A 7,061-nucleotide genomic window follows, 5' to 3' on the forward strand; every position below is an offset into this window, starting at 1 on the left:
GATGGACCTCCTCAAGAAACCCCCCCACGAGATGGCACCACCCAACCCCCCCGCGACATGGCACACCCTCCCTCCTCAAAAATCCCCGCTCCAACAACCCGCCTGCGCAACATGGCACGCCCTCCCTCCTCGGAAAACCCCGCTCCACCGAACCCCCCCACAACATGGCACACCCTCTGCTCCCAAAATACCTCGCATCTTGAGGAGGGGGTATCACGTGAGAGCGAGGCAGAGGGAGGGGCCAGGCACGACGTACGCAAAGACAATCGCGACGAGGAGAGGAGGCGCCGCGTCATGGCAAGGCGAGGGGGTTTCCTACCACGATGTCAGCGTTGGAGAGTCAAGACGTGATCCGAGGGGATTTCCATGCCACGGTCTCGAAACAAGCATGCAAAAGGGTGCAGCACCAGGACTTCCCGGGAGGTCACCCATCCCAGTACTGTTCTGGCCCAAGCGCGCTTAACTGCGGAGTTCTGATGGGATCCGGTGTATTAGCGCTGGTGTGACCGCACCACAAACACAAAGGAATTCCAAAGAGCTCTTGTATACTCGGAAAGTGGCACGAGAGAGCTCAAGAGCGAGGCATGGCGGCATGCCATGCCGCTCATGCCACGGAGGACGCGACTAAACACGAACCCTAAACCCCGCGCACATGGAGGCAACGCACAAAAGATTGAATGCCGCCGTCGCGTGCCATTTCTAACACGAAGGGCAAGCATCCACGTGAAGAGCACCCCGTGCACACATAGGCGACGACGTAGAAAAGATCGAGCCGCAGAATACGTGCCACGGAGGACACGCGCCCACAGCATGCCACAAGGCGGTGGGGGAGAGGGGGGCATTCCATTCATACCACGAGGACCCGTGTCCACGCGAGCACTAAACCCCGCGCACATGAGATTCGAGTCATAGGATCCGTGCCATGGACGAACTTGGAATGCCATCGGGTACCCTTGATGACACGGTGGGCGAGCATCCACGCGAGGAGAACCTCGCACACATAAAGGCAACGAGGTAGAAAAGATCAAGTCATACAATCCACGTATTGTTATTTATTGTCACTACCTCCCCGTGTCGGGATTGGGTAATTTGCGCTCCTGCTGCCTTCCTTGGATGTGGTAGCCGTTTCTCAGGCTCCCTCTCCGGAATCGAACCCTAATTCTCCGTCACCTGTCACCACCATGGTAGGCCTCTATCCTACCATCGAAAGTTGATAGGGCAGAAATTTGAATGAAGCATCGCCGGCGCTGAGGCCGTGCGATTCGGGAAGTTATCATGATTCACCGCATTACCGGGCAAGCCCGCATCGGCCTTTTATCTAATAAATGCGTCCCTTCCAGAAGTCGGGAGTTGGTGCACGTATTAGCTCTAGAATTACTACGGTTATCCAAGTAGCAAGGTACCATCAAAGAAACTATAACTGATTTAATGAGCCATTCGCAGTTTCACAGTACAAGAGAGTTTATACTTACACATGCATGGCTTAATCTTTGAGACAAGCATATGACTACTGGCAGGATCAACCAGGTAGCTATCTTTTGTCACACGAGCAGCACCGCTGCTGCGCGTTCCGACTCCACATCAAGTGTGGCTGCGGGGCAAAAAGGCACGACCTCATCACCAATGTGTTGTTCTTGATGTAGAGAGAAAGAGGGGAGGAGCACGACAGCTCGAGAGTTTATGGGGAGAAAAAGAAAATGACAAATGGGGATGGGACAAGGGCATGCTTTCGTTTCCCACCATGGACAAAGCCGCACACGAGCACGTGCATCAGCCATTGCCACCACCACACACGAGGCGTGCTCAACGTTGTCTTGTCTGCCACATTCTGAGCTCGTGTCGAGTCGAAAGACGATGGAGACACTCATGCATTCCACCGTTTCGCATCAACAAGAGCCCATCATGAGGTACACTCAACCCCACCGGGAACAAGCCCCGCCGACGAAGAAGCACCTCGATCACATTATTCCATCGGTTTCGGTCCATCCGTATCGATACAAACCGCACAATATTCACGACGAGAATCGCCGTTAGCATTGAGAACCATGGAGCTCGAACACGATCTCGCCAAAAACGAGACACGTGTTCAAGGCACCGCACTTCGCTCCTCACCGCCTAGTGGGCACATGTTGATCGCCACGACGCGATGTCCTCGCAAGGATCACCACAAGTCGCTTGAGCCTAACCGTTCGGCGGGGGGTACATGGCATTTGCTCACGAGACACTCCTCGCGGACAAGACGGATGCGGGGACCATACGCCTCACCTCACCCTACCTTGGATCTCCAAGGAGTGTTTCGATGGAGCAAGAACCACTACCCTCATAGGTGTTGTCACGGACTCCAAAAACCACCACAACATGACTCGGCCCCATAACACACCAAAACATGGCATATCACACCCCTTGGGCCTCAACATGGCACCATAACACGACTTATCACCATACGCGACATGGTTCCCCAACATAACACGGCACGGTTTCTCAACCCACCACGGCGCCTCAGCGCGACACGGCACGGCAACGCGACACGGTTCCACAGTCCACCATGTTATCTCCCCCCAACGGGCAAGGAGCTTTTTCCTCAAGGCAATCGAAAGTTTCTGGTGCTTACGCAAGGGCTCATGCATGAAACCCTTCATAATGGGCCAACACCCCACTCACCTCTCGCCCCATGAAAAAGACTACCCATCCCCCTCACTCTCACTGTTTGCACTCACCATCCCCACTCACCTAGTCCTGGGGGAAGCCCCGAGCCACTTAACCATGCCCAAGCGACACGCACGACAGCCCCATGCCGCGACGCGCCCAAGGAGAGCCAAGCCTCGAGTAGGGTACCTCCCCTATACACACCCCCCCTACAAAAAACTCGAAGCCCACTTCGAGTTGAGTAGGTACTAAGAGTTTGTTATTTACAAGAATAAACCCAACCCTCTTACCTAGCTTCAAAAAAGTGAAGGTAACTATACGAATGCCCCTACATAGTTATGCTCTCAAGTATACTTACAAGCCGCCTTGAGACGCCTCCACCCGGTTGGATCTTCCCAATGCTAAAGTGTGGTGTTGACGTCGCAAGATCTTTCTTTTGTTGGGCTCTTCGTAGCTGGATCAGTCGATGATGCCTTGTTGGAGGATGTCGTGGTGATGCGCTGTAAGGCCACGTACCTCTTTGCTCTTCTTCCTCTATCCATCGCTCCAGCGTGAAGTAGTCCACCACCACGCTCCTTAATTCTTCGTGGCGCGCATGGGATGTTGGACTTTGCGGCTCCTTCAGCAGTAGATCGTCTCTTTGCAAAAACCGCATGTCGTCTTGCGCGGAACGCCCGATCCCACTTAGCCGCGCCATCCTTGGTCCTTCTTTTCCTTTTAGGAGTGCCCTGTCTGGCACGGATCTTCGGGATTTTACCTACGAAGCGCTTGGATTTTACCTGTGGTGTTGAGTGTCGGCGCACTCTCCTGGCGAGGTCCATTGTCCCCGCATGTTTTATCCTCCTATGTTTTGAGCCCTGCTTGGCCACATCCGACTTGAGCGCACACGTCTGCCGAAGCCTTTTGTGTTGGCCCTCTCTGGCCCGATCTATCCCTATGATGCGCAAGTAAATGCAGAGGCCATTGCTACAAGGTTGCCATACTGCGCCGGCTTGCACTAAGAGGCCCCACTTGGCTAGATTGAGCTGGATCACCTGCCTGTAAGTTAGATGGGCTTGATGAAAGCCATCAAACCGTCTAGCTTGCAACGCGAGGGCCATCTCTCTCGCTGTGTCCAACTCGAAATTGCACCGACTGGCCTGATTTTGCAAGTAAGAACAGAATAGCTTGCACAAGTCGAAACATGGGGTTGCCGCATACCGCCTTGCCCTCACAGCCAAGTCCATTTCTTTGGCTGAGAGCGTTGGCATTCTCTTGCCGAGATAAACCTTATGGGCACATGTTGAGACCAAACCTTCACACTTGGCCTCGGCAGATGAGTTAGGCTCCTTGTTGAGCCGAATCTGTCTTTGATCCTCTGGAGGGTGAAGCCTCCGCGCAACTTGCTCGGCTCGATCATGAAGCCATCCGACCACGATGATGTCACCCAGCAGGTTGCAACCCTTTGGACCCGAGACCGGAATAGGCTTGAACGTGCAAGTAACAAGGGGCACCCCAGTACCCCTGTCTTCTTTGCTGCATGAGGGCTTGCTTCCCTCGTAATCAGCCACTTGAGCACAATCTCTGCCCGCATCAGTTTTGCAAGAGAACATATGCAACTCATTGCTGAGGCTTGCATGCCTTCCCCTGCTAGCTGACTTGGTTTGTTGGGGCTCCGGGATCGACTCTGCTGTCTCACCCTTTGCCTTGGTTCTTGAAGTATCATTAAGTTTTTTCCACTCCCCAGCGTGGGTTTTGTCCTTTGTCCGCATCTTCGTGTCCTTCCTCTCCTCTCCCTCCTGTTTTTCCCTATACTCGGCCATTCGTTTATCCTCGCGGCTCACGAGTCTTCTGCTTTCTCCTTCACTCTTCACTCCACATACGGCCGTTTCTTTATCCTCGCGGCTCACGAGTACTATGCCTCCTTCTCCACCCTTCTCTCAACAACCGGCCGTTTCTTTATCCTCGCAGCTCACGAGTACCATGCCTTCTTCCTCATCCCTTTCCCTACACACGGCCGTTTCTTTATCCTCGCGGCTCACGAGTACCATGCCTTCTCCTCCACTCTCCTCTCCACGCACGGCTGTTTCTTTATCCTCGCGGCTCACGAGTACCATGCCTTCTCCTCCACTCTCCTCTCCACGCACGGCCGTTTCTTTATCCTCGCGGCTCACGAGCATATCCTGTTTGGCCATTCGTTTAGACTCGCGGCTCACGAGTTCCCTACCTTCTCCTTCAACCCTTCCTTCACACACGGCCGTTTCTTTATCCTCGCGGCTCACGAGCTTATCCAGGTTGGCCGTTCGTTTAGACTCGCGGCTCACGAGTTCTTCCACACGCTCGTCCTGTTCGACCGTTCGTTTAGACTCGCGGCTCACGAGTTCTTCCACAGTTAGCCATTCGGCTTCTTCATTCAGTAAAATGGCCTCTAGCCCCGTTCCCCTCCTTTCCACTTTCCCTCCGATCTCCTCAATAACATAATCGGGCTCAACCCGTTCTTCAGTTCCAAACCGTTCCACCTGTCCCGGATTATTTATACTCCCCCCAGGTGCAGGAGTTCCGATGCCTATCCCGATTTCTTTATCCTCCCTCCAAGTACAGGAGTCTTCCCCTTCATCCCCGCCAACATCCTCAATCTCCTCATCCAATCCCTCCGCTGCTTGTTTCGAAGTATCATCTGCTTGGGGCTCGGCTTCCTTTGCCTCGCCCTTCCATGTGCACTCCTCAAGAACCACCCCTTCTGGTAATAGATCTGACCCGCAGGTCGTCTTCTCTTCCGCGCACTCCTCCACCAACACTCCATCAAATACAAAACTAGACTCATTTACCCATACTGGTTGTGTTGGATTAACTATGTGGTCATTCTCTTCATAATATGGCCCGTAGGCCTCCTCATTTCCATCTTGCCACTCGTCCGCATCTGCTTCATATCCTGGTTCGAAAGGTTGATCATAATAGTCTTGAAAATAATCGTCTTTCTCTTCCCAGGTTGACTTTTCATGCGCATGCTTAGCTTCATACTCTGGATCAAACGATTGTTCCCCATAGCCCCCCAACTGTTGTCCTCTATCTTCCCACATGTCATCTTCGTATCTGGCATACTGATCTTCAAGAGGCTCCTCATATATGTAGTCTCCTTCAGGTTTGTCACAATAATTATGGTATGGCGCATTTGCCACCCACTCTTCTCTTTCCCCCCAGTGACTCCCTTCACATCCCTCTTCCATCACTGCATCATCAAACTGGCCTGAATCTTCATCTAGTATGGCCCTCTCTCTATCCCTTTGGTTTGCTTCTTTCATTATCTGTTCACGGATTTTCAGTTCGGCCTCCCAGTCTATTTCCTCATCTGACCATAGCTCCTCTTCACCTGTATCTGGTTTCTCGGCCTCTGAGTCTTCGTCTCTCGATTCGCTTATGGCCTCTGGTAGCTTGGCCTTTTCCCCATGTTGAACTTTTCGCTCTGCCAGCCCCTTCTTCAATGTATTCATCACGTGTATAAATGCACTACGTTGTTCTCCATTTAGTTTTCCACTAGATAACGCCTTTTTTGCCATAGCCAACTGATTTTCTATGATAGCATAGTCAACATTGTCTCCTCCCTCAACCCGAATCTCACTTTCACTACTAGACTTCTTCGTTCGAGCACATGACTTTTGTTGCGTTACTTGAGTTCTCGCAGCTTTAGCCTTTTTATCTAACATATTACCACTAAGATTTGTATTTTGAATACATGGCTTCTCTTGAACTACTTGGGGTTTCGTAGCTTTTCCTTTTTCATCTGGCATCTTGTCTCCCGCTACCCCCTCTCCATACTCTTCAATGATTTCCATTCTTAACTCCCGCTCTATGAGTAATAAATCAATTTTTGCACTGCTTCTATGTTCTTCAACCCATTCATTGATTTTTCCATTCAGCGCTCGAAGTAGTGTTTTGATGTCGCTTTGTTTGTCTTTCACCCTGGCCAACTTGTTTTCCAAATCACGCTCTTCTTCTTTAGAAAAAATATACCCTTTCTGCACCCACTTCACCTTTGTAGCCCATAACATTCTCCGTTCATCTTCGCAATCAAACCACTGTGCCAAAACCTTGTTTTTTGAAGCATATAAATTTTCAATCCTCAGCTTCTCGGCTTCGTTACGCTCTTTTTCTTCTTCTTTTTGGTCATTTTTGACTTTTTTCCCACTTTTCTTGCTTTTTCCCATTTTTTGAAATTTTTATGAATTTTTGAATTTTTTTCGAATTTTTCTGAAAATTTTTGAATTTTTGCCTATTTCACCCCTCCCCCGCCTCCGAACGCCTCGGATGCGTCACGGGGGTCCTGCTCTGATACCAAGTGTCACGGACTCCAAAAACCACTACAACATGACTCGGCCCCATAACACACCAAAACATGGCATATCACGCCCCTTGGGCCTCAACATGGCACCATAACA

At 51.4% G+C, this 7,061-nt stretch overlaps 1 non-coding gene across 1 annotated transcript; it reads right to left on the minus strand.

Annotated features, from left to right (window-relative positions):
- Positions 1-395: 395 nt before the first annotated feature.
- LOC148012911 (5S ribosomal RNA) lies at positions 396-514 on the minus strand. The gene has a single exon (XR_015689235.1). It is a non-coding gene; the product is annotated as a 5S ribosomal RNA (ribosomal RNA).
- Positions 515-7,061: the final 6,547 nt, after the last annotated feature.

This window comes from Lygodium microphyllum, chromosome 27, assembly GCF_053477565.2.
Source record: "Lygodium microphyllum isolate KBCC chromosome 27, Lygodium_microphyllum_v1.1.10, whole genome shotgun sequence".
Lineage (NCBI taxonomy): Eukaryota > Viridiplantae > Streptophyta > Polypodiopsida > Schizaeales > Lygodiaceae > Lygodium > Lygodium microphyllum.